Source organism: Anastrepha obliqua, chromosome 3 (assembly GCF_027943255.1).
Source record: "Anastrepha obliqua isolate idAnaObli1 chromosome 3, idAnaObli1_1.0, whole genome shotgun sequence".
In the NCBI taxonomy this organism is placed as follows: domain Eukaryota; kingdom Metazoa; phylum Arthropoda; class Insecta; order Diptera; family Tephritidae; genus Anastrepha; species Anastrepha obliqua.
The window spans coordinates 132,100,679-132,117,392 of record NC_072894.1 but is presented as its reverse complement, the minus strand read 5'-3'; positions in this window follow the sequence as shown (position 1 = coordinate 132,117,392).

The following is a 16,714-nucleotide window of genomic DNA, read 5'->3' as shown; positions in this document are numbered from 1 at the left end:
TTGGGCTGCGTGACAAACAAATCAGCAGCCACATTTACCTACAACGTTAGACTTAATAAACTTCATTAAATGGCTAAATGGGGGCTGGAGTGGGAGCTGAGTAGTGATGACGTTGAGTGCTTTTACTAACGCCAAGGAAATTGGATTCGATTGTTGAATACTGCGTACATTTTGCAACAAAGGAAGTAAAAGTTTCGAGCGGCAAAGTTTTGTTTAACTAGAGGTGGAGTGCCAATTGGGGCTTAGGATTTCCTTCTAACTCTAGAAGCCTCTAAAAAATTCAAATGCTAAAGTTGTTATTTCATTTGCGTGATGCACGTGAAGTCTCCCAAAAACAAAAACAAATGCTCCATGAATAATATGTACTGATATTTCAAAAAGAGGGCTAATGTCTTTTAACTTAAGTCAGACTTTTTGAGCATAAGCATATTAGTTTTTGTTGTTGTGATAGTGTAAAACCTGTCCCATCAATTCATGTGGTATGCGGTTTAATTATAGCGTTCGTTTCGATAAGAAGCGCGTTCCGGTAACATGGACCGGCGTGGGAATGCCAAGAATATTAGGCTCATACCTCGACTTAATTTGTTACTATGCATAGATTTCATACTAAAATTTGATTTGAAGTAAACAAAATTCTAGAGTGGTGTATCCCATTAAATGCAGAAACAAAAAAAAAAATTGTGATTTTTAAGTTAATTGCGTAGCAATACGGCTGGGAAAATATTTTTGGGATGCAAATAAAAAAATTTTATTTCTAATGATACCAGGTTTTCAATGTCAATACAGGTACATACATATGTATTTTTATCGGATCTTATTCGAAAATAATGAAATAACAAATAGCGTAATAATAAATAACAAAAAATAATAACAAGTAAATATAACGGGTGATTTTTCAGCTATTATCTTTTTAAACAGTTGGTTTAAACAGCTGACGCACGTTTCGTGTTTTGTTTCACTGTCAAACATCTTCAGTTTGGCCTATAATTTAACCATGAATCGTCTTACAAACGAACAACGCTTGCAAATCATTGAATTTTGTTATAAAAATGCGCGTTCTGTTAAGAAAGTTTATCGCGCGCTTCTTCCATTTTATGGTCAGTTTAATCGACCCACTGAAGCGGCTATTCGAGCTATTTTGACTAAATTTAGAACCAAATTTACATTATTGGACATCAAACCACCAACACGCTTACGTAGAGTGCGAACTGAAGAAAATATCGCCGCTGTATCGGCCAGTGTTAATGATGACCATCAATTATCGATTCGTCGCCGTTCGCAGCAATTGGGCCTCTGTTACTCAACAACGTGGAAAATTTTGTGAAAGGATTTAGGTGTGAAGCCTTTCAAAATACAGCTGGTGCAAGAATTGAAGCCAAACGACCTACCGCAACGCAGAATTTTTGGTGAATGGGCTATTGAAAAGTTAGCCGAAGATCCACTTTTTTATCGAAAAATTGTGTTCAGGGACGAAGCTTATTTTTGGATCAATGGGCATCAATGGGTACGTAAATAAGCAGAATTGTCGATTTTGGAGTGAAGATCAGCCAGAAGAATTGCAAGAGCTACCAATGTATCCAGAAAAGGTCACAGTTTGGTGCGGTTTATGGGCTGGAGGTATCATTGGACCGTACTTCTTCAAAGATGCTGCGAACCTTAACGTAACTGTGAATGGTGAGCGCTACTCTGAGAAAATATCCAACTTTTTTTTGCCCAAAATGCAAGAGCTTGACTTGTGTGACATGTGGTTTCAGCAACATGCCACACAGCACGCGTAACAATGGATTGTTGAGAGGCGAGTTCGGTGAACATTTTCTTTCACGTTCGGGACCTGTCAATTGGCTACCTAGATCGTGCGATATAACGCCTTTAGATTATTTTTTGTGGGGCTATGTTAAAGCTCATGTCTATTCAGACAAACCTGCTTCAATTAACGCATTGGAAGGCAACATTAAAGCATTTATATGTAAGATACCGGCCGAAATATGGGAAAGAGTATTCCAAAATTGGACTAAGCGGATGGACCATTTGAAGCGCAGTCGCGGTCAACATTTGCATGAAATAATCTTGAAAGATTAAATTATATGGACTGTACTATCGATTTAAAAAAAAATTGCATGTATTCTGCATATTTCTGTATTTTACGTGTGTTTTTTGAAAAACTTTCCTATAGCTCTTAAAAAATCACCCTTCATATACATGAAGGTAATTAAAATTAGTGTTTTTATTGAATAATTTTAATTACCTTTATAAAATTATACGGGTATTAAAAATGTGGTGCAAGTAGCATTGGCACTTTCAGGCAACGCAAGATGGGTTGATAGTGTGTCATGTAATGCTACAAAAATAATTTGGCCAAAATGGTCAAGTTTGCTCAAAGGCGCTACTTAATAGCCCAAGGAAAACGTTTCTATATTAGTTGCTTTGATCACAGGCCACTGTTTGCTAGGTCAACATGCTCAAAGATTGAATGTACCTCATTTCGACTATTGCAGAGGCTGCAAGAATGAGAAGAAGGAAGCGTCTGTCAGATATCTTCTCTGTTACTGACCACTGCCACTAGGCCTAGATACTTTGGCTCATCATTCTTAAATGATACTGATGACTTTAGGGATATGAGTGCCAGCCAGATCAATGGGCTTGCACTTCAATTGAAATGGTTCAAAGAGGAGTATCAGATAAACTGTTACCGTGGTATCACAATAGATAGGTGACGGTTTAAGTGAGTTGGTCTAGAGACCGACTGCCACTTCTACCTAGCTACTTCTACCGTGCTCATGCGCGACTACTGCGGAATTTTTACTAACTTTAGCTGGTTGGGCAATTAAACGCAATTTACCACTAGGTGGCGCAAAATTAATTATCCAATTTTGTTTTGTAGAACTTTTTTACTAAAGAAATAAACTGCCCGGCCTTCGCTCGAATTAGGCTTGAGACCTTTGGCACTGCTGTGTTAAGAAGCGACCACCTTGGCTCGTTGGCACCGCAAGATCTAAGCATATTTCTTCGGAGGTCTGACTGATGTAAAGAAAGTTAAAAAGGGATCCCGAGTGCAGCGCAATGGTCAAAAATAAAGATTAAATGATTTTGAGTTATGGAATTCTTTATTTTGACCTATATGGGCTCCATATGATTGACTTATGACGCCATTTGCAAAAAGTATAAATCTTCCGATAGGGTGACTAATTTTGAGCCACCTTGTATATATCATACTTATATTATATTAAAGTAATATATTTTATATAATAAGCACTGAAAGAATACAATAAAACACTGACATCTGCTTCATTTAAGTCCGGAAAAATGTTAAATTTCACGCCACAAAGCATTTTTCAGCTTGCACGTGTCTCTACTTACAGAAGTCAATTGTATTTGCAAAAGACGTAAAGAAATGCACCTTTCGTGCCCTAAACACTTAGGCTTTTTCCTCGATAGCCTATTTATTTAGTCCTTTCTGCTTATGCCGTTCAGGCATGGATTGCCAAATTTGACAGCGAATTATTGTGTAAAACATATCCATTATATTCGTTGTGTTCATCACCGCTTTGCTTTGGATGATAAAACGTGTAGCGTACCGAGTAAAAGTATAAAATAAAAAAAAGCAATTTCGAAGGCAAATCACGACAGCTATGATTAGCGTACGAGACGGCGAACTGACAAACTGGCAGATGCCAGAAAACAAGGATATGCATTTACGAGCACTTATGCTATGTTATGTACGATACCATGTGTATGTATGTAGTTTTATGTATTACCACCATATTTACACTCATACACATACAGTCTGTCACAATAGTAACGGGAGTTGGCCAATGAAACTCAAAATATTTATTATTCATTTAAATTTATTTGATCACCTTTAAAGTTGACCACTTCCTAAATGATGCATTTGTGCAACAAATTTTGAATGAAGAACGAGTACGAAATCCAAAGCTAGATTTAGAATAATAATCCTAGCAATGAGAATTTCGAGATATTCCATGACATATTTATTGGACAGTACAGCTTTATACTCCCGGCCGCCGTAAGAAAATTGGTTGGTTATAAACGATTCACTAGATAGGGCTAGTTTACGAGGGCGGCAGCCCTTGGTCGGGAAAAAACCCGAGTCATTCCGGTAATGGCTGTCATGGGAATGACAAAATTGGTTGGTGCGTGACTGCTATTCGGAAGCACCTAGGTTTAAGTCCCCATGCATGAAATAGCAAAGTTTTAGAAAAAGTTGTTTCTAATAGCATTGGAGGAGCTCACCCACATTCAAAGAGGTTTGGCGTCAATTATTACTTTATTTTTATTTACAAGTTTATACAAAAAACAAAAGAGAATAAAATTTCGTCAGCCTGTCTAACTTCACCATCAAAACATTTTGCAAACGTATTTTCCGCAATCGACTTGAGTTCCCATCGTGTATTCTTTTTTATGCCTTCCATCAACTGAAAACTGGTGCTTAGAAGTGGTAATTGAGCTTTGGAAAGAGAAAAAAAAAATGGTGCGAGTTATATCAGGCGAATTGGGCGGTTGTTTGACATAATTTTTTTGAGTTCATACTCAGAAAACCCATGAGTTTTCTTTTCCACAAACCTGGCCATATTGAACGAATTTGCTCTCTCACACACCTCATAACGCCCAGATATGATCATTTATTTACAGTCGGACCTTTTCATGTTGGAATTTTAGTAATCCTTTTTATATCCCTTTTTAAATAATCAATTTCCTAGACTTTTTGTACAGTATATACATACATAATCATGTGTTCAAGCCAAATCCAAGCATATCACTAAGAAGATATGAAATATATTTCTGTAAAGCTCTGCTCTCAAGCAACTCTACCAATACCTACTTGAATGAGTGATATGATTGAGGTGCGGAAATGCTAGAATCAATCATATTGCAAGTGGCAAAATAGCGACAATAGCGACAATAGCGAGCGTTGAGATTACCAAGAAATTGTAGATGCTTGCATGGTTGAGTGCTTTTGCGAGTGGATACTTAAATTTCTTGTTTGTGGGGGTTCTGCGAAAATATTCATATTTGTATCGAATTTGCATGATATGATTTGATTTTTGATTTGAAAAATGAGTACTGTTGAAGGAATTTTTATATAGGGTGTTTCTTTTTGACAATTGACGAGTGATATATTGCCAATTGATCTACGTCGCAAGAACATTTGAGAGTGAAGAATATTTGATAATGAAGAAAATTTAGTTAAAGTTTTGTTTCTATATAAAATTTGGGAAATGCTGACAGATAAACAAAACAGATGAATGAAAAAGGGCATGGTCCAAGGTTGCACTTAAGTAAACGAGTATATCTCTGAAGCTACTCTCCCATCTTTACCAAATTTTGTGCGCACAATAGTTTAGCGCTCGCTAAGAATGAATATGAAAGTTGTATTGCATAACGAAAATTTAGTTTTCTGTTAGTCCATTTGTTCGTTGAAGTAGATATCATAACTTCATTAAAAATGTGCATCGGTTTTGGCACTTCTTTACAGATCCACTCTCATAATAGTAGCCCCTACGTTATCGAATCGACCGGATTGCTATTCGGCTATAGACTGACGCTTCAGCAGCAGTCCCCAAACACATATAATATTTATGACGAATTTTCATGCTGTTACATCAAGAACACCATCAAGCAATTCACTTATTTTTTGTTTTATGATAATTAAAATATCAGATTTTTTAGTTTTGTTTCTGCATTTTAAAAATGAACACAAATTTTACGATTCTCCTACAAAGCTAACCATGAATAACTTTTGCACATACACATATGTGTGTATGTGTGCATGCCCATTTACATATTTGCACAAATTGCATTTCGTCGTCAATTAGCCATTCACTGCTCGTCTCCTTGCTGCCTCAAAGCTGCTAATTTAACTTTTTGTGCAACTTGGTTGCTCCATCATGGCGCAACTTCGCTAAAAAGCACAACACCAAATCGCATATTCACTTGTGTGTGTGCAGAAGTCTATATTAGCACGTGAATTACAGCACTCTAGTCGCTGAAGCCAATTTCCACAAACATTCCACCATTTGACGGTGACAAATTTTGTGTGATTTTTTGATTTGTGCCGCATGCCAACGTGCAATATACGATTAGTGCTTCTGCTACTGCCACTGCCGCCATCGCTGCCAATGCTCTTGTTGGGAAAACTTGTCTAATGCAGCCCAGCTTTGAAATCTTATACGAGTATAATATAACTGGTTTAGTGTTGTATGAATGTGAACTAGTTTCGATACTACTTTCAAAGTGACTAGTTGTAAATTTGCTTCAGCAAACCAGTTTTCGTAGCACCTTTTTTTAGCTAGCTCTAACATTTTTGGTATTGGTTAAGGTTGTAAGAAAATAAACTAGTTTCGAAACTACTTTCAAAGTGACTAGTAGCAAATTAACTTTTAGCAAACTAGTTTCTCGCTAGCTAGCTTTTAACATTTTTGGTAAATATTTATTAAATATTTTTAGAAAAGGACTGCTGGCTGCTTTTTTTGCTGCTTTTAAAGTAAGTTGTTGTGCACTAGTTGCTGGATATCTACCCTTTAATTCACTTTTTCTTTACTAGTTCTTAAACATGATATACTGGCAACCTAAAGTTATAATATATCCGGGCCAAACCAATCGAGATCGAATACAGACTACTTTGCAAAAGACTAGACGCGGACGTGACTTTAAATCGAGTTGTTTCCCCTACATGGCTTCTATTCAAGAAACTCGTAGAAATTTGTGAGCTTACATGTTTTTTCATGCTTGCCGCTGCCAGCCGTCAATTGCACTCTTCCAAGTAGTCTTTTAGGGGAGTTCAGCGCTCCAAGAGTTATGACCTGGTGTAATTTCTCTACAGGTACTTGCGTGAGTGAGATCCTTCTAGAGGTTATCCGCCACTGAATGGTGCTGTGTTGTGTTGTGTTGAAGTTTATGCGAGCCAGTTGGTAATTGCGGCAATGCAGTGGCACGTACCGCAAGCTTATACTAATACTTATGCGTGTATGTAAAAGGCTACACAAGCACGTGTGTCATTCATGCGAACAAAATTATTTGCAATAACAGCGGTAACAAGCGAAACAAAAACAAGAAACCAAAAATAAAAAACAATACCAATACTAATACGGTAGAGCAAAAACAACTAACACCAAGCTTATGGAAAATGTGAAATTCACAACATGCGCGTCACGTCGCCAAAAGTTTTGTCAAATGCGCACCACAGCGGAATCAGGCAAAATGCGAAAGGCTTATAAATCTGACACCCGCTGCTGCGGTGCTTCTGCTCGCACACGGGCGCCATTTGAAGCGAACGAATGGATTTGGTAGCGTGGAATGCAAAGCTGAAAACCTATTAGGATAAAAGATAATGTCGAACAGTGGAACAGGATGCGCATGTTGCATGTCGAAAGGATTTCGATTGCTACTCAACCACCGCTGCAGAGTATCCTGACTACTCCCATTCTACTCTGCCATTCAATCTATCTTGTGCTTAAATATGCACACCTATATGTGCATGTATGTATGTGTATGTGTTCATTTGTGCGCTAATGCCAAATCTTTTGTCACTTTGCCGCTTTCCGAATTCTCCATCTCTGCTGTTGCTGTTGTTGTAGCTGTGCTTGAAATCCCAAATGTGCAGAGGTTTAGTTTGCAAGTTTTTCCACATTTTACTAGTGACAGCGAGAATAACAACAAAAACAACCACAGCGCCAACAATTGTGCGACATTTGCGCCGCATGTTGCTTGTTTAAGAATCGGAAAATTTTGCACGAGAAATCATTGCTGCTGCTGTTGCGATTGTTGCACGTTCGCGCAAATGACAAACGAACATTTGGTGTTAGAATAAATTTGCCTAAGCCGCAAATGTTTGCGTAAACAGTTTAGCATAAATCAATGGGAAGCATAAAGCGCGCAACTGCTTGGAGATTGCGGAGGGAAAGGAAAGTATTAGTTCAGTGCGTGTTGGCAATTTTGAAAATTTTTGTTTCAATTGTCAGCTTTGCACAGCAAAATATTTGTATGTAAGCATAACAATTTAGTTTTGAAATAATAAAACTTCTCCACCAAATGTGAATGGAGATGAGCATTGCTTAAGTGAAGATTTGAACAACATAACGGAACAATTCATATTTACAATATTTAAAAATTAATGATAATAAAATTTCTTCAGAGTACTAAAGCAGCCTTAATTGGCGCCTCGAGCATTCCCTATAAGTGGATGTCACCTCCGAAGACCGGATGACCACCTTTTTGATGTGAGAAATACCAGAAAAGGCTTTCGAGCATTCTGAAATTCCCAACATTTTAGTTAGCTATTACACTAGCTACATGATTTGGCTTTTCATTTACCCTTTTTTTATACTCCTTTGCTTACTATATTTTTTACTCATTAAAATGAGCTAGAAAAAAATTATTTTTTCACTTATTATTTGAGTACGTTGTGGGGCGATTTCATGTCAAGTAATTCAAGTATTTCCGAAACTGCCGTCAATTCATCTAAAAATTGGTTTACTTGTTGGCTTGAGTACAATCAGAAATAAATTGAAAAAAATTTGGTAATTTATTAATTTTGAGATTACTCAATGTGTGAACATATTTTAAAACGGGATATCATCGTTTCTTATTAACATTTTTATAATTTTTTATTTAATTTTTAGAATGAAGTATACCTGTTAAAAATTTGTTTTCGAATAACTGTTTTGTTTGTTTTGGAGGTTTGCTCAATGTGCGAGAAGTTTTTGAAGTGAAACTTTTATGATGTGTGTTTTTAATGTTTGAGGTTAAAATATGCTTGAAAAAATTTTTTTGAACACTTTTTTTAGATTGATTGAAAGTGCGAAATTTTTTTTCGTTTCTGGTTAAAATTTTATGTATTTATTTGTTTTTAATTTTTTAGATTAATATATAATGAAAAAAAACATATTATCACTTTTTTTGAGATTTATACAAAGATTGAAAAATTTTTAAAGTGAGATATCTTCGATTCCTATTAAATTTTTTATAATTTTTTACATTTTTTTTTAAGTTTTTTTATTTTTTTGGTAAGTTTTTTTTTTTTTGAAATTTATTAAAACTGTAAAAATTTTTTTAATGTGAAATACCTTAGTGTCTTTTCAATATATGTGACCTGGTCTATGAAAAGGTACCTTACGTGTCAAAAAATCATTTTTCACTTTTTTGTTGATTCGAATAGTGCGTGAAAGACTCTTTAAAATGGTGAAAACCAGAAAGTCATAATTTGTTTAAAAGTAAAAAAAGAAAAGTACAAATACGAAAAAGACTGATTTTTTTGTCATGATACAAATTAGAATAACGAAGACAATAATTTGTGCAAATTAAAAACTGAACCATTCCTGGACAGTCTGAGGTGTAATGAATACGATTCTGAAGTCTGTTTTCAAAAAATTTGTTACAAAAAATGTATTCATAACTTTATAAATGGTGGTTTTTAAGGATTTGTAAAAATTTTGGCACGAATTGTGGCATTGTTTCAACATCAAAAGTTAATTAAAATATGTAAAAACTGTTATTCGGGGGTTTGCGAGGTCGCTGAATATGAATATGAAGTGAGATTATTTAAAATCAAAATGGCGGATGCAATTTGTCGGACATGGCATGGATGTCGGTACAAAAGCTAACTTATTTTTTAACACGATTTCTGAGATTTGCATTAACTTTTACTTCTTTATTTATATATAAAAAAATGTTTTTCACTGCTTCTGTGCTTTTATTGATACTGTGATCTATGCTGAAGAAAATAAGCCAAACCGGATTGAAAAATATTAATATTTAAAAAAGTTACAAGGGTTTTTAGAAGTTTAAATTTTAACTGCTGTTTTCTCGAAAACTTGTTTTCGCACGTAAGGTACCTTTTCGTAGACCAGGTCACATATTGGTTGGTTGGTTTAAGGGTGACCCCGCATCGGAGTGCCACATAGACCGCAAGTTGGGTCCGTTGTGTTGCCATAGAGCTCATTATTTTATATAATTTCCCCACCTAACCGAGATTTTTATTGTAGATTTTGGTTAAAGATATTAATTCGTTTCGAGAATTTGATGAGAGATTCGATTTTCAGGTTCGAGAGTACTGAAAGATTGTCAATTGTTGGAGAGCCTAGAAGAGCGAGTGGACTTCTGGCTAGACCAGGACAACTGCACAGCAAATGTCTGCTCGATACTTCCTCATCTTCGTCCTCGCAGTATCTGCACAGGTCGTTTTGAGGAACCCCGAGCCGACGTGTGTGAATGCCCAAAAGGCAGTGGCCGGTGATAAGAGATATTATATGCCTTAGTTCGTGTTTCGAAAGACTTATAACGGTTTTTGTCTGTTTCAGATTGCAGGATGGCATGGTCGTAACGCAAGTAGTTTCCACTCGCCACCTCCGATCAGCAATGCTGTGAAATTCTCGATCAATGAGCAATTTACATGTTGAGAGCGGAATGTGGATTGTGGGTAAGTTACTAACATTCGATTGCGCAGCTCCAGCTCTTGCGAGCTCATCAGCTTTGCAGTTACCTTCGAATCCACTGTGACCCGGTATCCAGATAACTTGGACAGAATTCTGAACACTTATCTCGTTAAGAGATAAGAGACAGGATCGAACCACATCTGAGTGGGTATAAGAGGAGCTGAGTGCTCGAACGGCCGCTTGACTGTCGGTGAAAAAGCGGATATCCTCTAGTGATATTCTGTTTTCTAAGAGAGTTTTCGCAGCATACCAGATAGCGCATACTTCCGCTTGGAATACGCTACAGTAGTCGGGTAATCTAAATGATAGATTGATGTGAGGGGAATTGGAAAAGATTCCAAATCCCACTTTTCCGTCTTGTTTTGAACCTTCTGTGTATATAATCAGAGGGCCATCGATTTCGGTTAGATTTGTCTTCCACTCTTCCCTAGTTGGGAGTGAACAGGAGAATAGCAAGGGTGGTGATGGAAGACTTACATGATAGTCTATGTCGGAAGAGATAACAGTGTTCCTGTTCAGTATGGCCGAATGGCCAAGATACTTATTCCATTTCGATATAGCATTCATGCATGTCGCTGCTTTCGCTGCAATTGCTTTGCCAGCCAGATCGATAGGGAACAAGTGAAGCAACGTGTTTAGAGCCTTAGTAGGTGTTGTACTTAAGCATCCTGTTATCAGGAGGCAGGCTGTTCTTTGAACTCGATCAATTGTGGCTACTCTACACCGTTTTTCGAGTGCTGTCCACCATACAACCACACCGTAGAAGAGTATCGGTTTGATGATCGAGGTATATATCCAATAAATGATCCGAGGTGAAAAACCCCAGGTTTTGCCTATAGCTTTCTTACAAGTATAGAGAGCTATGAAAGCTTTTTTACATCTGTTTTCGATGTTCAATTTTCAACTCAACTTCCTATCTAGAATAACTCCTAGATATTTAGCTGAATCAGATAGGAGCAGTGATTCCCCTTTTAAAGTTATTGTTTGCAGTGGAGGAGATTGTTGTTTCCTATTGAAGAGAAAAAGATCTGTCTTTGCTGGATTCGCATTTAGTCCGCATTCGGTGCACCATTTTGACAGAATATTGATTGAGCGTTGCATGAGCTCAGTGAGGGTATTCAGGTGTTTGCCTGACACGCAGAGAGCAATATCATCTGCATAGGCTACGACCTTGCAGCCTGCTTTTTCGAGATTTCGAAGCAAACTATCTACAGCGAGATTCCAGAGAAGGGGTGAAAGTACTCCGTCTTGAGGAGTGCCTTTGACGGCGTATATTCTCATGCGGCTTAACCCAAGCTCTGAAGTGATTATTCTATTTTGGAGCATTTGTTCGATCATCTTTCGGATGGAGTAATTAATACCCAATTTGGCAATTTCAGACAAAATAGCGTTGGGTTCAATATTATTAAAAGTACCTTCTATGTCCATAAATGCGACAAGAGAGTACTCCTTATTGTGAAGGGAAGTTTCCACTGTTTGCACCAGTGAATGAAGTGCCGTTTCAGTCGATTTCCCTTTAGTGTAGGCATGTTGTGCCTCAGAGATCAACTTAGTATCAAGTTGGGTTTTGATTTGCTCATCTAAGACTTTTTCAAAAGCCTTTAAGCAAAAAGAGGTTAGACTAATGGGCCTGAAGTCGTTTGGTTTATAGTGTGAAGGCTTCCCCGTTTTCGGAATGAATACTACCTTCGATTTCTTCCAAATTGTCGGAAGATAAGACAGATTTAAACACTTGTTAAAGATCCTTGTTAACCAAGGCAGTAGAATTTCTAGTCCTTCTTGAAGTTCTGCTGGAATGATGTTGTCAGGACCTGGTGATTTAAATTTTTTAAAGCTTAGTATTGCAGTAGAGATGCTATTAGAGCTGATTAGATCTGATCTATTCCCATAATTACTCTGAAAAGTACTGGGAAGTGCAGGTAAGTTGGCAACACAGCCTGGAAAGTGAGATTCTAGAAGTACTCTAAGAGTGTGGTCAGTTGAAGTAGTTCAAGTTCCATCTTGAGTCATGATAAAACTGGGAGAGACTGGGTTTGATGCAAGAATCTTGCGTAGTCTGCTTACTTCTGAAGTGTTCTCTAATTCTTGAGTGTATGATCGCCAGGATGTGCGTTTTGCACTTCTGACAGCTTTCTTAAAGTCTTTGAGACTTTGTCGATATTCTTCCCATTCGTCTGTTATTTTAGATTGGTTAAAGAGTTTCCGAGTTCGATTGCGAAGTTCTGAGATTTCTGGAGTCCACCAAAAAGGTTTATGCTTACCTCCTGTTTTTGTCAGGGGGCAAGATTGTCGTGCTGCGCTTTGACACGTCTTCGTTATCATGTTGACAGCGTTTTCGATATCGTTTTTATTTGCCATTTCAAACTGCCTGATATCAGGAAGTCCATTGGCAAGATGTTCTTTATATTTGATCCAATTCATACGTTTTTTGTTAAGGTACTTCATGGGTTTTGCCGTTTCGGCTTTTAAAGTGAATGTTATATATTGGTGGTCGGAAAAAGAGTGCTGTTTATCAACGCTCCAGTCCTGCACCAGTTGTGTACACGATTCGCTAGCAAGAGTAATATCGAGTACCTCTCTTCTAGACGAGTTAAGAAACGTAGGGATACATATAGTATTAATAATTTTTTTTATTTCATTTTTTCGAACAAAATATGTTTTTTTTTTAATTTTTGGGTAAAGTTGTTTTTGAAGATTTATTAAATTTTGTTAAACATTTTTGCGAACTTTTTTCGTAGCTTTTTCAACTATAAATATGGTGCTTTTCAAAGTTGACAAAAAGAAATTTTTTTCCCAAAAAATTTTGGACATACAAATATCGTATAATTTTTTTCCAACAAAATTGTATGTTGTACAAGGTGTGTTCAAAAAGGATCGCGAATTTGGTGTTCTTTCAAAAATTATTTATTTATTCATTAATATCTTTTATTTGTCCCCTTCAAAGTAATCCCCATGAGATATTATGCACTTGTGCCAACGTTTCTTCCAATCTTCGAAACACTTCAAAAAATCATTTTTTTTATCTTGTTCAGCTCCTCCTTCGATGCTGTCTTTATCTCGTCAATCGTAGCGCAGCATCGTCCTTCGATGGTTCTCTTCAGTTTCGGGAACATGAAAAAGTCACAGGGGGCCAGATCTGGGGAATACGGTGGCTGTGGTATCATTAGTGTGTTGTTTTTGGCCAAAAAGTCGCGCACAAGCAACGATGTGTGACAGGGCCGTTTTCGTGATACAAGAGCGAATTTTTGTTCTTCCACAAATCCGGGCGTTTCTGGCGGATTGCTGCGGTTTTGGTTCGTGCGGCAGCTTCCATTGTGATGATTGAGCTTTGGTTTTCACGTCCTAACCATAAACCCACTATTCGTCACCAGTTATGACCCTCTGGAGCAAATTTGGGTCGTCGCGGACAGAGTCCAACATCTCATTAGTAATGTTCATGCGATGCTGCATTTGGTCGAAATTGAACAGGCGAACTGACTCATGCCCAAATCATTGAAAAAAATCGAATGGCACGAGCCAATCGATATGTCTAGGACCTCAGCAACTTCTCTAACGGTGATAAGACGATTTGCCAATACCATTTTCTTCACTTCATCTATTTTTTCATGTGTTGTTGAAGTGCTCAGGCGTCCGGCACGCTTTTAGTCGTTCACATCTTCTCGGCCTTCTGAGAACATTTTGTACCACCGATAAACGTTGCTTTGGTCCAAAGTATCATAGCTTCTCCGTATGACACAGCCAACATTCGGAATGCATCCGCGCACTTAGGTAATTTCGTTTTTCACACAAAATTTCATACAGGTTCTTTGAACCATCTTTTTGAATAGGTAAAAATCGAAGACAATCCGAAACACGTGCGAGCAAAGCAGCTGTCAATAATTAACTGAACATTCAAAATGGCCGAACTCGTCGGCATGAGTGAGAGACATGTCGCCACGAAAAAATCGAAATTCGAATATAAGTAAGCTGCGAAAATTCTAAATTCGCGATACTTTTTGAACCCACCTCGTATCCTTAAAATTGAGAACGAACAATTCTGAAGTTGTAAAGTATTTGATTTTATAAAATTCCATATCAAGATTTTCAACAGTATATGTATTTGAATGCTTGATCGAATAAACTTATTTTCAGAAGAATTGACGCTAATGTCAATTGAATCACTTGACATGGAATAGCAAGTAAAAGGTGGCACAAAATTAATCATCCGTTGGGTTATTGAGTAACTGTTTTACTAAGCACACAAAAATGAGTTTGAGTGATAGAAATCTTTTTTTTTGACTTTTACAATTACAATTATCAAATATGATTGACGTACGACTCCATTTGCAAAAAGTATAAATCTTCCGATGGAGTGATTGATTTTGCGCCACTTTGTATTATGTTTGTGAACACACAAATGCGATCCGTAACTCGATATATAGGGCTAGGAGTAATTAGAATTTTGAAAAGAAAAAATTCAAACGATTTTACAGTTACCTCTAGTTTAATGCTTCCAAAATTTTCTCCCTATATTCCAAGCCGCCATTTTGTTAGTTTTCCATAAAAAATTGATTTAACTACTAGATTTACTATTAACCGCAAACATTTTCTTTGTTTTGCTGATGTTAGATGAGCCAAAGTTGTAATGGTCATCGCAATGCACACCTGGTATAAGGGAGTCCAACGAATATAACTATGAGTTCGTCCAAAATATATTGTTCTTAATTTAGTGAAGTAAAGCTAAGCTTCGATGGATGTGATAGCTCTGTATTGAAAAATTCACAAAGTAAATTAAATGAGTTTCAATAAAAGAAAAAAAAAATCAAAATGTAACTATTAATTTTTCATACCTCTTCTGACTTTCTCTAACTAATCCCGTAAGCCACATCGTTGCATCTTCAAACATTGGTAGACGCATGTGACTTATGATTAGTTTGGATATTTCGAATTTACAGCAGAATATAAATTTAAAAAAAACTTAAACAAATGTGTACATGTACACATACAAATATTAATATCTCCTTAGATGAAATGCTCGAGTTTTGTGAGCCACTACCTACGCTTTGAGCGCTTGATTGTCGTTGTTCAAAAGTTGATCTTTGTAATATTTGTTTGCCAACTGGTGTTACATTTACATCCATTTACTTATAAGAATTGAAAAATTTAAAGGCCAATATTCACAGCACTCCCCTGATTATCACTACCTGTCGTTGATTTAGTTCATCGATCTTTTGTGGCCGGGTGTCGCCAGCTGTCAATGATATCGGTCGTTGATTCGCAAGTCATAATTTCTTAAGTAAATAACTGTCAACTGATTAAACAAAGTCAATTAAATACTCTTCCGATTTTTATTGTTGATTAGCACCGTTATGTGTCAGCGGAATTGTGCTCTCGCTGCATAAAGAAGTGCAGTGAACTGAAAATAGAAAATGTTAAGAAAGCAAACAAAAAAAAAAATTAATAAATAAATATGTGTGTGTTTGTGTTTGTAGATATAAATATGCAAGCGTATGGCTTTCATGTATATTTAGCTGTTGTAAATTTATCGGATATAAATAAATGTGCATAAAAGTGTACAAATAGCTAAGCTTTAGAATCGGTTATAACCTGTAATTATACTTGCATTTAAGTATATATGCATATATGTATGTATGTATGTATGTATGTACTTTATATGAAAAACATAGCAAAAGTCGATTGGATTATATTTGCGTCTAAAAAACAAACAACACTGGAATGTCAATGAACTCTCCAAATATTTTCATGCTTAACTGCTTGTGTAAACAAATGAATAATCAATTATCGATTATTTTTGTGGACCCACACATACATACATACAAATGAACCATGTATTATTGATGATATGTATATATGTATGTACCATATTACGGCTATGCATACACATAATATTGTTTAGCTTACAAAGGCATGCGCTCTGCAGCGGTCGATGCGCATATTTTAAATTTAGTGAAGCGAAACTTGGTTGTAATTGGAGGAAATTAAAAATTATAAATGTATGTGGGTGTATACTCTTTTGACCAATACTAAGCATTTCTTGAATTAGTTATGTCAATTAATAAACTTTTTTATGAAAATGTCGTTATATTGTTGAATAATTTTTTCTACTTATTTTTCAACTAAATAATTTTTACAGACTAATAAAACTTCACCGAATTCCATTTATCATAAATAGCGTGTCAAAATCAAGAAAATGAAAAAAATTTATATTACTTATATAGGCAGGTAGGTGAAATGGTTGGAGTACCACTCTGGCACCCCCAAGC